The 14,924-nt window shown below is 36.0% G+C and overlaps 1 pseudogene; it reads left to right on the forward strand.

Annotated features, from left to right (window-relative positions):
* The first annotated feature begins 13,422 nt into the window (after nucleotides 1-13,422).
* Nucleotides 13,423-14,924, forward strand: part of LOC120524114 — a 44,657-nt pseudogene continuing 43,155 nt past the window's right edge.

Below are 14,924 nucleotides of genomic sequence, written 5' to 3' on the forward strand. Positions count from 1 at the left end.
ATTAGCTCATAAATTTTATAATAATGTAATGTTAACTTTGATAGGCTAATCATAAGCTTATAAAATGCCTTGTCTCCTTTAGTAACAGAGATTTAAAGGGATACAATATTGTACGCTATTGTATTTATGGTGTGTTTTGTTGTGGGGTTGTCATTTGAAAAGATTAGACAAAAGCCTAACTGAATAAAGAGGGATAGTTTGATTAGAAAACGAGGCTATTTGACCTCAAATCCCTTTATAGCCAAGCCATCCCTTGCATAGCCCCATTGGGAAGTTCCCGAAAGACACAACCAATGGAGTTGTGGAGATGGATCACAAAATTTGAATACAAGGATCAGACTGCTCCCATTCTGCAATAATTTCCTAATATCCTGAAGCATATTTGTAATTTTGCTTAAGTTGGTGACAGTCATGATGTAGTAGAAATTCAAAACAAATACATTAATCTGGTACAACTCTATATACATTTCAGAAATCTAATCAGGCTTTTCTCTTTACTTGATAGACATTTGTTGTTCATTTGTATGTAAATAAATAAAAATAAATGTTTTACCTAATTGCCAGATAACATTGAGCTCAATGTTTTTTAGAGAAATCACATATCACATTATAAGGGAATCAGAATACAGACCCTGAATCAAAATCAAAAGTTCAGTGTAAATCGAGGCATTTTGATCAAGGAGAAATGTAGGTCAGGTCAGGGACAAGCTAAGGGAACTATCAAATATTTAAGAATGTTTAATATAGCCAGTTGAATGTGCTGGTAACTTCATAGCCGAACAGCTACTATTCAGAAAGGTTAGTAAGAGAAGAGACAACCAACACCTAAATTATGATCTGGCCAGTTGAAAAACTAACAAGACCTCCATCACATTGGTTGTGGTTTGCTCAGCTAGACAGAGGAAAGACAGCTGAAGAGGCCACCAGCAAGTGAAAGTCATCCATGTTGTTGGTTTTGTAATCTGATTTTTTTTTCACAGTTTTCCCTCTTCTTTAACGTTGACTCATAAAACCTCATGTTAAGAGACCTGATGTTTGCTAATTTACATTAATTGTATGACACTTTCTAAGGTAATCATTTTCTGTTGGATTAATAAAGCAAGCATGCCAGGGAGCATACGGAAACACTGTACTATGTCATGTCTTAGTTATTGTGTTAACTTTAGATTATTATTTCATCATTACCTTTACCTACTATATATCTATTTTTCATTTACTAGGTTTATTTCTTGATCCTGATGTAATGCTTCCACTTGAAAACATCAGCCTCTTTTTGGTATTGTTTAATCTTGTGACCATTTAGTTTTCTGGGGCATCTGAAAACATTTACTTGTCAGTGGCCTCTTCACCTCTGGATTCCATCACACACTATAAAGTATTCTCCTGCACTTCTGTTTAAGAATTTTCAAATCATTCCATCATTGATTTTTTTGCAAGGCAGCATACAAAATAATTCTACCCTATATGTATTTTTTTGGTTGCTGATCGGTTCTCCTTTATAGTTTTTTTTTCTTTTACCTTACATTACTTTTGATTATGTTTATATAAATGTTCATATACATATAATTGTCACATTTTATTTTTTCAGTTTTGTGTATACCACACCCTATTCACAATCATTATTATATTTTTTTTTGTTACAGTTTTATTTGTGACTAAATGTGCTACCTGTCTAAACTGGGTTGAAAGCTAATAATGTATGTCTGCAGGATCACATAACCTTCGTGTTTTTAAATCCAGTACTTTAAGCCACTAGACCACTCTGCCTGCCCAGTTATCAATGTTGTCTTCACATTGATAATGATATGCATCGTAACTGTTTAAAAATACATTTGTTTATAATTAGCATACATACAGACTAAGAAGGAAGAACATGCAACTCATCCATCCATCCATCCATCCATCCATCCATTATCCACCACTTATCTGAGGTCAGGTCGCGGGGGCAGCAGCCTAAACAGGGAAGCCCAGACCTCCCTCTCCCCGGCCACCTCCTCCAGCTCCTCTGGGAGGACCCCGAGGCGTTCCCAGGCCAGCCGGGAGATATAATCCCTCCAGCGTGTCCAGGGTCTGCCCCATGGCCTTCTCCCAGTGGGGCATGCCTGGAACACCCCTCCAGGGAGGCATCCAGGGGGCATCCTGACCAGATGCCCGAAACCACCTCAACTGACTCCTCTCAATGCGGAGGAGCAGCGACTCTACTCTGAGTCTCTCCCCCAACTCAAAGGCGCAGGGAAGCAACCTGCTGATTTATTGAACATTGGATCAAGAAAGAAAAACAATTCTTTTCTGAAGGAAGAAGACACAATCGTTGTCAGATTCAGGCAGAGGTTCAAAGTTTTTAGTAACTAAGGCCAGAGGACTAAGACTAAATGCCAATTCAAAATACTGAACAGAGGTCCAAGGCCAAACTAACAAGAAGGCAGTCATAACAAAAAGGAACAATAGCTCACACAAATGTAGTGTTTTTATAATATCAAAAGACAAGCACATACAGGCTTAAATAGTTGCCACATGATGATGCCGTGCTTTGGGTTGATGCTCATCATTTTATAGCAACCGGCATAGTAATAGGAAGACAACAATACTGCAATCATCAGAAAAATGGCAGAGAAGTTACATTATTTGATCAAAATAGTCATAATATCAAGTAAACAATACAAAAATCAAATAATAACAAAAAACAATGCATAGGATTTTAACAATCAACAAAAACAGGATTCATTAAAAGTAATGAACAAAATGTATTAAAAAGCTGAAACAATATCTGTGTGAACTGTAGATCTAGCAAAATCTACAAAAGTAAACCAACCTAATGACCTTGAAATAAAAAAGTAAAAAAATGACATTTTCTTGCAGCCATAGTTGACTAATATGGAAGCTGAATGGTATTCAGAACACTTTGCTTTTGTTTAAAATGTTTAATTATGTATTAATCCTCTATGTATACATCTTGCAACATGCACTTTTATACATATTCAATTACAATTCTGAATATAGAAAATTGATTTCTCAATTATTGGTCACTAAATATGTAAGGGTTCATGGCACAAGAACTCATCCACAGATAAATGTATGTGTGTATGTACCATAACTGAATATTCCAGTTAGTCAGAGGGGAACAGTTTGGTGTCGCAGGGGAATATTTTTGTACTCTGGGTGGTTTTCTTTTTTCTGTTAGGCAAACAAACATGTAAACATTAAATGTAAAACCCAATAGAAAAAGGGGCAATAAGCACCCATAGTTGGGACTGGGGTGATAAACAAAAAAGGCAAATTTCCTGAGCAATTGTGTTGCAGGTTATTGTTGCTGGCTGTCTACTGGACTTAGATATTTACCTGCTTTCATTCTGCTGTTTAAGCAATGGAAATATGTTTACACTACTGTTGACCAAAGCAAATTAGTATGTATTGTTGTTTGATAAATTATCATGTTAATCTAGGCAGAGTTTGAGGCAGATTATATACTTCTGGGCAGTGGGTGGTGCAGTGAGGGACAGTCCACTGAGAAGACTGTCAAGACCACTCGCACAGATCACAGGGGCTTGTAGGCAGACTAAGGTGCGTGGCTGGCAAGACGCAAGGAACACGAACGGCAACACCTACCTTGAGAAGAAAGAGACAGTCCTGCCAGAGAGATGCTGGGTGTGGGACAGCAGGAGAGGGAAGACTCACGAAAGGGCTAAGCAAAGCTGGCGGACAAGAAACAAAGTGTGCCTAGGTCATTACAGCAATACAAGTGGCCCAGAAGTGAGATAAAAAGAACGCTCACTCCATGAGGAAGAGACGCTGACAGGGACTCAATAATTCAGCAAAGCTTCTGTTGGGAAACAAGCATCCAGTGAACACAGTGTTTCCATGGACAGTTGGAATGCAAAGTGAAGTTTGCACCATTAAAGGTTGTATCCTCCACTGTTATGTTTTTAATGGACTTTTATAGTGTGGACAGTGTATTTTTTTTACAAAAAAAGGTTTTCCCTCCTGATATTTGTAGATTCTTGTCTGTTTTTATTTATATATCGTCTGGTGTAACACACATTACTATTGTTTTTCTTGAAATTGTAGCAGTGTCTCTCATTGTGTGTTTACTCACCACCCAATTTAAAGAAACCTGTGTGCTATTATCTGTAAATCTCTAATATATATATATATATATATATATATATTATATATAAGTCTTACAGTGCACACTGCTGTTTTGTGAAAATGTTGAAAAATAGTCTATGGATAGTTAATAGTTATTTTAGTAGTTTATTAAAAAATGTGTATAAATATGTTACACACCTTTTTGCTCTCCATCAAACTTACGAAAACAGTTATGGCTCAAACTAAATTTGAATAAACATCATTGGATTTCAGTTTACGGAACAACCACGCACACATGCCATTATTTTTAATTTTTGGATTTACATTTTCAAGTTCTAAACACATTAGGACTATTTTACAGTCTGTAATTAGTGTTTTGTATCTGGTAGAGACCAAATTAGAACAGTTGCACATAGAAGTTATTCTAATTGCCAATGTCTATATATATATTAATGACATTATATTGGCTATCCATAAGTCTACCATACATTTGAATCATTCTTACAATGCACAGTATGAAACGTATGTCAGTAGTCACACAATTCATACTTTAAACTAAGATTTGCAATTGTTAACTGCCAGGAAATGTTCAAAACAGAATTTTGCTACTTCAGACTACTTTGGGAGCACTGCTGAATCCATTTGGATTTTCTCCTTCTCCATTGCAGGCTTAAAACAATAGCTATGTAAGTTTTAAAAATTTTAACTTGATAAAATAAAACATTATAAAATACAACACTCATATCATTGTACATGTCTGTTGGCATGACTACCAGATGTTGATTCAATTAATGTAGTACTGATTTACTGTAGGTGCTTTTTTTAAAATGTAAGTAATCATTTACATTTGTTTTGACAGAATCACTGCTGCCATTTAAATTGATAATGCAAAAAGTATAAAACACAATGGCAGGTGTGCAATAATTCAAAAATAGAACTGGAAGAGAATCTAAGAATAATGCATTAGACAGTAACAATAATATAGATAAAACAAGCAGATGTCTGGAATGAACATATAATGGATGTAGACATTCATTGATAGTTATCACTGCCATGACATTCCCTTCAAAAAGTGAAACCCAAGAGATGTGTAACATACTCACAGACCTTATTTTTCTTTTTTTATTCATGTATATCTGTCAAACTGTAGGGAACTAACATTAAGCTGAAATTGTGTACTTCTTCACAAGAGGGACTCCAGATCTGCAGCAGGCCGTCTGGTGCCTATCTTATGCAGCTGTCAAGAGTTAGGCTTGAGTTTTAACAACACATTTAAAAATAATTCTATTTCTTACAGTACCTACTATATTCATGGTTAGAAGTGCAGTACGTCTCCATAACTACCCACTGTTTCCAGTGTCAAAGTTGCTGTCAAAGTTTCAAAGTACCAAATTTGTGCTCTGCATGCTAACTTCAAAATCAAAAGAAACCCCAGAAAATGTAATGGTATTAGATATGATAAATGGGCTGAGTGCAGAGAGTGAGATGATTTTTAATCTCTCACTCTTCCTGTTTGCTTCAACAAACTGAAGGAGGTGGTAGTGAAAGGACTGTGGCATATTAGTGGACAGAAGTTCTGCACTTCTTAAATATTACAAGAAAAAACAGTATATAAATGGTCATTCATACCATTGCATGTATCTGAATAGCTCTTGTACATCTAAAATGAATAATTTTTCCATTTTAAAAATGGAATAATATGTATAACCATTTATCTCACTGTCATCTAACTTGGCAAGCATTTTAAGAAATAAATTTTGCACCATACACATGTGCACATAACCAGCTTTAGGCAGAAAGAACCCATCGTCAGCACACAAGACAACACCTGAAAACCATGAGATATGTTAGTTGTATGTTTAAAGACTGCCTTAAGTAAAAAAAAAAAGTCTACGAGGATTTATGAGAAAGCATAAACTAAAGTCATTATACCATTTTAGACCTGGACACTGTTGACAGAAACTCATCTAGTATTGACGACCATTTTGAAACAGAGACTTAAATTGTTGAGGTAATGTATAGTCGGTTAAAAATTGTGACTGGGAGATTTCAGACAACACATTGACCAGTATTAAAGGTAAAATTGTTTCAGTTTTTTTAAAGTTTGATCAAATGTTTCTTGTCCTAAGGGTTGCTCATGATGGTCTTCTAGAGAAATGTTGCTTTCATTTGTCTTTCTTTCTATGCCAGCTACCAGCAAACACTAACCTGCTCACCTGAACTTCACAGAGTTCTTAGTTTACTTGAAAACCGCCTACCAATAGCATGGGAATTGCTCAGTAAGTCATTATTTAATAGCGCTCACTTTAAAAAAATGCTTCTATGCCTGGAGGCACAATTATTATATTAATAGTGTATTGTGATTTTGAAATATGCAATCTACTAGCCACTGAAAAAAATAAATGAATAAATACCTGAAGTATGTTGGGTTTAGGCAATCTTACCCCAGGCAGTCACATTTCTTTGTCGTGAAATTATTTGTCAGCATTGGTGAAGAATGACTAAGAGAGAGTGATTGAACCCTTGATGAATGAATATATAAGCTCAGGGCAACATTGTGAGAGCATACTGATCAAGTGCTAAGGATAAGGAGTACATAAGGCAAGCTGCTTTGTGTTTTCTACAACATAAAATGCAGCTTGGCGTTCTAACATATTCATGTTTACCATGTTGTCGGAGAGCAGTGATGCGTTGCACATTGGTGGGACACACATATGCAGTATTGATGACCTTGTACTCTGTACATGTGATAATACTATGACTAATACTACTACAAAACTGTATATTGTTTCCAAATTAGGTAAGACTGTAAAAGACACAACTCCCCTGTTGTGTTTAAGTATGAATCATGACAAATGGGTGTGAGGACTCCTAAAAGGACCACAAATACAGGCCAGGTACCTCACCAGCTTGTCCAAGGAGTGTCACCCCAGCTGCTCCTCACTGCTGCCTTTGTCCTAGAAGAATATACAGGGTGGCACACGAAAAACCGAACCATCTCCGACTCCAACGTCGATGTACGTTTCTTAGCCTGTGCACGAAACGAAAGATATGCAATACAAAAATCTATACTTACTGGTTAGAGGAGATGCTGGAAATGATTTCCTTGTGCATCAATACACTTTTCTGCAAGCTGCACCATATTGTCATAGACGCAAATTTTTCCAATTTCACTCTGAATATTGTCCTTCAATTCCTCTAATGTCTTTGGGTTATTGCCATACACTTTTCCCTTCAGATTGCCCCACAGGTAAAAGTTGCAAGTGGATAGGTCCTTTGATCTTGGTGGTCACAAACCTTTGCTGACAGTTTGCTCCTCTGTGAAGACATTGTAAATTCGAGAAAGTGACTTGCGAGAAGTGTGACATGTCGCCACAGCACCCGTCTGTATAATAGCTTGAGCCAGCCGGTCGAGAAACGGTTCAGTTGTTCATGTGCCACCCTGTATAACAAGCAACATACAGCATACAATATAGCAAAAGCCCCACACGAAGGGGTACAACAGTAAACTCCCGGTTTTGCACAGAAAGGCTAAAAAGGAACCTTTATTAATTAGGATTTCTTATCAAAAAAAAGAAAATGCTAAGAGCAAAAATATGCAAAAGGAATTGCCTAACAGGCAATCCAAAACAAACATGTTCCAAGAAATCAGAATCGTAATCCTAAGAAATAAGTCTGCAAAACCAGGTGAAAGAAAATAGCAGCACTCACGAAAACTAACCAAATGATCTTCTACTCCTGAGCCTACTCAGCTTTGTACTGACTTAAATAGCCAAAGGGCGGGCCAAGGAGTGGTGATGTCAGAATGGCCCCGCCTCCTGCGCCTACACCCACAGACAAAAAGGATAAAAAGGCAAACTTAGAGACAGCATGCAATTAACCAAAATCAACAGAGATAACAATAATATTAAAAATAATTATTTAAAGCTGATAAAACATCAAATACACATACAGTAAATACAGGCTATTACATAACACTACCTCATTGTTTCTGACAATTTGAAAAATGTTGTTAGTTGTTGGAGAGTACTTTCCAACAACATATGTCAGCAGGTTTTGTTGGAAAAAAGGTTACATTCGAGACTGAAGTATGATGTCTGAATACAGACATCTTGTGTTAACTGAATTAAAATAGGTACAGTAAACACTTTATGCATTTACTCTTATGCAGAGTAAATTTACACTTCAATCAACTTTAATGTTGACCGCTGTCAGCAGAAATTTGTCACTCCTATTTTTTAAACTGTACAGTTTACATACAATATTCCATAGTAAGTTCAATGTTTTAATGTAACATTTTGTTTTAATGAAAATAAAATAGAATGTTGTGCTTTTTTCACACAAGTGTAAAAACTGTTAACATTTGTCATCCAGATCTTGTTAAATGACTTTTCAAGGGTAGACATCCAGCATAGAACAGTCAGTGAACCTATCAGGAGATTACAGAATGACAATGTAATACATCAACAGTACAGTACATGCATACATACTGTATTAGCTAAAGCAGAATGTATCTTTACCATTATTCATTGAAGTCTTTTTGTTTTGAAAGTCTAAATATTTGAAGAAGGAAAGCAGCAGTATTATATTTTTGCACAAATGAGAATGGGCTTATTATAATCTATGGGTGTAAATTCACCAAACTCCTTGTCTTTTTTAAATGCTGCTGCCACACTTGAAAAAGGAAGTGTGCATCTTAACTACATTTTGAACAGATGACACCAGAAGAATTATTCTACCAAATGAAATAACTGGCTTAGTGAATGATCTCAACATTGAATTTCAACTTGCCTTTGAAATAAAAGATGACATTACAATATGAAGTTTGTAATTTAACTTCTGCATTTCCCAAAAATCAAATTATTTGATCATCTTGAACACCCCTGTCTGCAGGTTTTCATAGTCTGAGGATCTACTAAAGCAGTGCATTATTTAATATTGTTTCAATATTGGAATGCCACAATTCTCATATAAAACTAAGTTTCCGTTTGAAAGAGGCACTGCTGACTCACAGGGCAAATAAAATAAACTCATTGTAAGCTCAAAGGTGAAAAGTACAGTACAGTACTGTGGAAATGTGCAGCTATTCAGATTTAAAGCATATTGAGAGTAGGATGACTTATGTGAGTTATCTGAGGCCCTGATACAGTGGCACCCTTCACTAAAAGTGTCATATAATGGGCGGAGACAGAGACTGAAATACAATGTAGATAGTTCTCAACACAGTGTAAATGGTTCAATACACACTTACTGCATTGTGTATGATAAATAACTCCTGTTCAGTGCAATTGCATACCCAATAGAATGGATTCTAAAACCTTTTCTTACCTTATGTAAGAATTAAAAGGGCATTTACATTTATAATTTATTTGCTTAGCAGACTATTTTCTCCAAAGCGACTTACAAAAAAGCTGAACACAATAGAGTAAACATCAGTCTGGGGACTCTTTGGGAACAAGTGTGACAGGACGAGGTCACAAAATTAATCATCACAAGTGAGGAGCTCAGAACAAAATACAAGCTAGCTACCGTTCCTAAACCTAACAGAGATTCACCAAACAAAAAAGTGTTTAAACACTTCTTAAAGGAGTCAGAATTAAAGGAGGTGAGCAGCTCGTTTCACCAGGGGCTACAAATAAAGAGTCTGGACTGAGAGTTGATGCCACACAGAGGTGGCACCACCAGACACCATTCATTAGCAGACCTAAGTGGTCGAGAAGGTGCATAGGACCTCACGAGGGTCTGCATATTTATAGGTGGTGTCTCACTGACTACTCTGCAGGCAAGCATGAAGGATATGAACTTAATATGTGTCACTACAAAAAGCTAATGTAGTGAGAAGAGGAATGACATGTTCCTGGCTTGGCTGGTTCAACACAAGACATGCTGCTGCATTATGAATCATCTAGATATAGAACATTTTATTTCCCTTTTGTTTCCTTTTTTGCCAGGGATATGTCTTTTTCTCAGTTATTTAGACAGAGTATTGACGATTCAAGTGATTATAATATAGTAGTATTCTTTGATTTTGGTATTATGTTATAAGAATAAAGAATCTAATAATTCTTTAAGGAGGAAGTATTTTTAGATATTTAGATGAAACTTGCATACCCTTATAACAACAATAAATCATTTGATCCTACTGTTTTAATAGTTATAAGAGTATATGCATGTTTCTTACTAATTTCAGTGTATAATAGTAAGTTATTGCAATGATGTATGCAATAAACCTAAGCTATCTAAAACAAATTGAATTCATTTTTGATGTTTTTCTAATGGTGTTTATGAAGCTTGAGGGACAAAATAAATCTACCAGAGTACAGGAAGCATCAAGCTTCCCAGGCTCAGACTAACAGGAGTTAGTTGTTAACATGTATTTTATTTTTAATGTAGTTTGCAAATCTGAGAATAATTCTTTTTTTTTTTATATAAACTACTGTAATATCTTGCATATGTACCACAAACCAACAATGGTTTGGTTGTTTAGTATGTTTTCACTGTTCCCATTAATGTTTTGCCACATTGCACAAACTCTGATAATGATCTCTGACAATTGAAATGCCTCTGTGGATAAAAACGTAAAGGACAATACAATAAACCCCTGGATTGATGTGTTCTTGTTGCACTGGAAGTTTTGCAAAATTGTTAAAATGGTTTTACATAACAGTATTTTTCATTCATCTTCACTAAGCCCAGGAACATTAAAGCTTTCTACTTTCTTTTTGACAGGAAGTTGTTATTTAGTTGTTTCCTTAGCACTTAATCACTAATGGCTTCTCAACTTGACTACACAGTGGCATTTTTATTAAATAGAGATACTATGTGTTTTGTGGCAGACGTTTTATTCTACCAGACCAGGGTTCTTAAATTATTAAGCTGCTTATGCTAATATTTGCAGCTCAAACAGAAACACATGCTTAAGTAATAACAGCACTGCCTTTTTTGTTTTCAGTTGTTTATATATTTAACTTTTTGCCAAAAATGATTACTATAAAAATGTAATGAGTTTTTACAGTTTTATTTTGTGGATTCAGAAAGTATTGAGATCCCTTCACTTTCTAAATACTTTATTGCTGGGATTCTCAAACTCGGTCCTTGGGACCCACTTTGGCAGCAGGTTTTTGTTCCAATGAGCTTCTGTTTTTAATTGGATTCCTGAAAAAAAATGAAAATGTGCTAAGCAGTTATATGGATTTTTTTTTCTTTTTAACAATATATTCATCTTGATTTTGAGTCTACTTTTCCGTGTATTCTCATTGTTTACTTAATTCATTATTTACTAATTAGTGGGTCGGAATCTAAAGTAGTTGCAGCCTTTCATGATTCGAAGATGTTTGCCTGGGTGTCTGCTATGCTTATTTTTAATTGTGATTATTAAGATACAATGAAGGGAGCAAACTGCACAGAGAAAGGGCACAATATAATGAAATCAACAAAAGAGAAAATAGCAAGTAGAAAATATTTCTAAATGTATTATAAATGTAAAATAATGCTGCTGTGCTTTCTGAATTTAGAATAAGAGAAGCAAAAAAAAACAGTTAATTAAATGAGATCAATATTATTGGTTGTTGTCACTGATCATGAATCTGGTTGAAACAAAAACCTAAAGCCATGGTGGGCCCCTAGGACTGACTTTGAGAACCTCTTCTTTGTTGTGTTGTACATTTAATTTAAATTGATAAATTGGCCTTTTTTTACCCATCATTCTGCAATAATAACCCTTAATGACAAAGTCAAAACATGTTTTATTAGAAATCAAAAACTGAAATCATCTCATTCATATGTATAAATACTCCAACTTTTAATTCAGTTCTTTGTAGAATGACCTTTGTCAGAAAGCTGTTCATTGATTACAGTTCAGCTTTCAATAAAATTGTCCCCCATAGACTGCTCACCAAGCTGAGGGATCTGAACAGCTATGTGCCTGGGTTTTCAACTTTCTCACAGGGAGACCACAGGTGGTGAGATTTGGTAGTTGTGCCTCCAGCATTATTACACTCAATACAGGAGCTCCACAAGGCTATGTACTCAGCCCTCTGCTCTACGCCCTCTACACTCACGACTGTGTTGCCACACATGCCTCTAACTCCATTGTCAAATTTGCTGATGACACAGTGGTTCTGGGTTTCATCTCCAACAACGATAAGATGGAAAACATGGAGAAAGTGGACAATCCGGCATCATAGTTTTAAGAGATTCCAACTGAATGTCAGCAAGACCAAGGAGCTGGTGATGGACTTCTGTAGAACACTACAGCAATCCTACACCTCCCTCAACATCCATGGCAATGGAGTGGAGAGGGTGAGCAGCTTCAAATATGTGTCCCTTCACATAACCAAGGATTTCACCTGGACTGTACATTTTCAAGTTCAGTCCAAAAAGGTGAGGAAGAATCTATCCCATCTGAGACAGTTGAGGAAAGTTCGGGTATCTCCAGTGATCCTAAGGACTTTTTACTCTGGTGCTGTAGTAAGTGTCTTGACTCGGAACATCACCTCCTGGTTTGGGAACAACTGTGTAGTGGACATTAAGGAACTACAGCGAGTGATCTGATCTACTGTCTCTGGAGGATATTTACACCAGAAGATGCAGGATTAGAGCAACTAGGATCATCAGAGGCTCATTTCACCCTAATAACTATCTGTTTAACATGCTGAAATCAGGCAAACACTTTAGGAGTGTTACAGCAAGAGCAGAGAAGCTCAGGAGGAGCTTCTATGCACAGGCCATAAGACTTCTTAACCTGGACATGCCACCACATATCTTTTCAACTGTTCATTAAAACATAAACTGAATTATGTAATTTAAGTCTGATTACACCAGCTAACTAGCACACTGCACTTACATAGATATCCTATTCTATTACATTTGCATACTGTTCAGATCTTGTTTATAATTGTAATGCTTATTTGGATATAACCTTTTTTCTATATATTGTATCGCCTTAGTTCTACCCTGATAAATTACTTTTTAATTTATGTTTCTTTTTAAATTTTAATTTCATTTAATCTTTCTATGATATTAAACATGTTTTCCACCATGTCCATGTTATTCAGCCTTGACCACTCCCCTCCACACCGCTTGCCCAATCATGACTCCTACTGTGCACATTCTCTTTCTGTACAACCTGGTGACTTCACAGCAGCTGATCCAGTTTGTCAGGCAAGGGTGCAAGGCTCAGAACAGCAGCACAAGTATATGGTCCCACCTGTTACCTGGAAGAGAGTGGACAATGAGGGCTAACTTCGACCATCAGTTAAGTTTCTACATTAGTTTACATCAACCTTGTTATGGCCAGACATTGTACTCTGGTCCAGCACTACCAGGACAATTATCATGGCTGAACTGACTGTTCCATTGGAAGATGGGACGGAGGCCATATTTGAGAGAAAGAGGGAAACATTTACGGAACTTTTAGCTGCATGCTTGCAACCTACATCCTCACAGAGGTTCCAGAAGACACTCGGAACTACAGGTTCAAAGATACGGAAGTCTCTCAAACATTCATTGGTAGAGGCAGAAAAAGGGAACTTCTTGCTCTGGTTCAAAAGAAAGGATAAAATGTGGGGAAAACAAGGATCCTAGGAGCTGGCTGCAGGAGTGTTAGGGAGATGCCCCTACTACTGCTCCACAATGTTGAGATTTTCCGAGATTAAAAGAGAGAAACATCAGTGAATGGTGGTTCCTGGCTGGTGACCCTTAAGCCAGCAAGGCACCAACTGTCAGAGGTCCGTCAGGAATAAATGCCCTGGTCCTAGAGTTTCCAAAAGTCTTCCATTTCACAATTATTGAGGTCATTATGCTTCTAGGAATAGTAAAAATTTTAGAAAGGGTTTGATATTCTTGCCTTGATCTATACCTTACCACAACTTTATCACTGAGGTATACAGAGAATTCCTTGGACTTCATGGTTTGTTTTTTAGTTGTGACATGTCATGTGTATTGTGGGACTTTATATACACAGGTGTGTGCCTTGCTAAATAATTAAATCAAACAGGAGGCACATGACCACAATTTGGAGTGCCATAGCAAAGGGTTTTAATATTTTAATGAATAAGAGTTTTCAGTTTTTGATCTTTGACAAATCTGCAAACCTTTCTGAAAACATGTTTTTACTGTCATTATGGGTTATTGAGTGTACATTGATGGGCCAAAAATAGGAAATGTTTCTATTTAAAATTAAATCTACAACCACAATAAAGTGTGCAGAAAGTGAAAAGGTCTGACTATTTCCAATATACAGCATATTCTCAACTCAGGCACATAACTGATTATTATTATTATTTACTTTTAATAGGCTATTTTGTTTCTAAGTCCAGTAAACTCACTTTTAAACTAGTTTAATGGGCGCACACTATGCACACTAAAATGATTTCAACTTGCTAGGTTACTTGTTCAAATTTGCCACAGAATTTTAAGCTGCTGAGATAATTTGACTTTGCCAACTGTTAGAAAAGATATGCAAATTGGAGAAAATAGTGATTAAAAGTGCTCACCTATCTTGATATTTGTAATATTAGAAAGTATAGCCAATAAAACGGCAGAACAAGTATAATGTATCTCTCTTTCTAGCTATAGTATCTGATATTGAAACTAATTTAGAAATTCACACCATCAATTTAATTGTTTCTGTATGTCAGTACTATTGATTTTTAGGTTAAAAAGGGAGATTCATGTTAATGTGCAAAACCAGCAAAATTATGAATTTTAAAATATATTTTAAACACTCTAAAGAATATTCTTAGTGAATAACTTGGTTCATTTTTAAGAATGCCCTGGATTTTTAGCTAGAATCATTTTTGGATGGTATGCCAAAATATGACAACCAAATAACCTTT

This window comes from Polypterus senegalus, chromosome 1, assembly GCF_016835505.1.
Source record: "Polypterus senegalus isolate Bchr_013 chromosome 1, ASM1683550v1, whole genome shotgun sequence".
NCBI classification, from domain to species: domain Eukaryota; kingdom Metazoa; phylum Chordata; class Cladistia; order Polypteriformes; family Polypteridae; genus Polypterus; species Polypterus senegalus.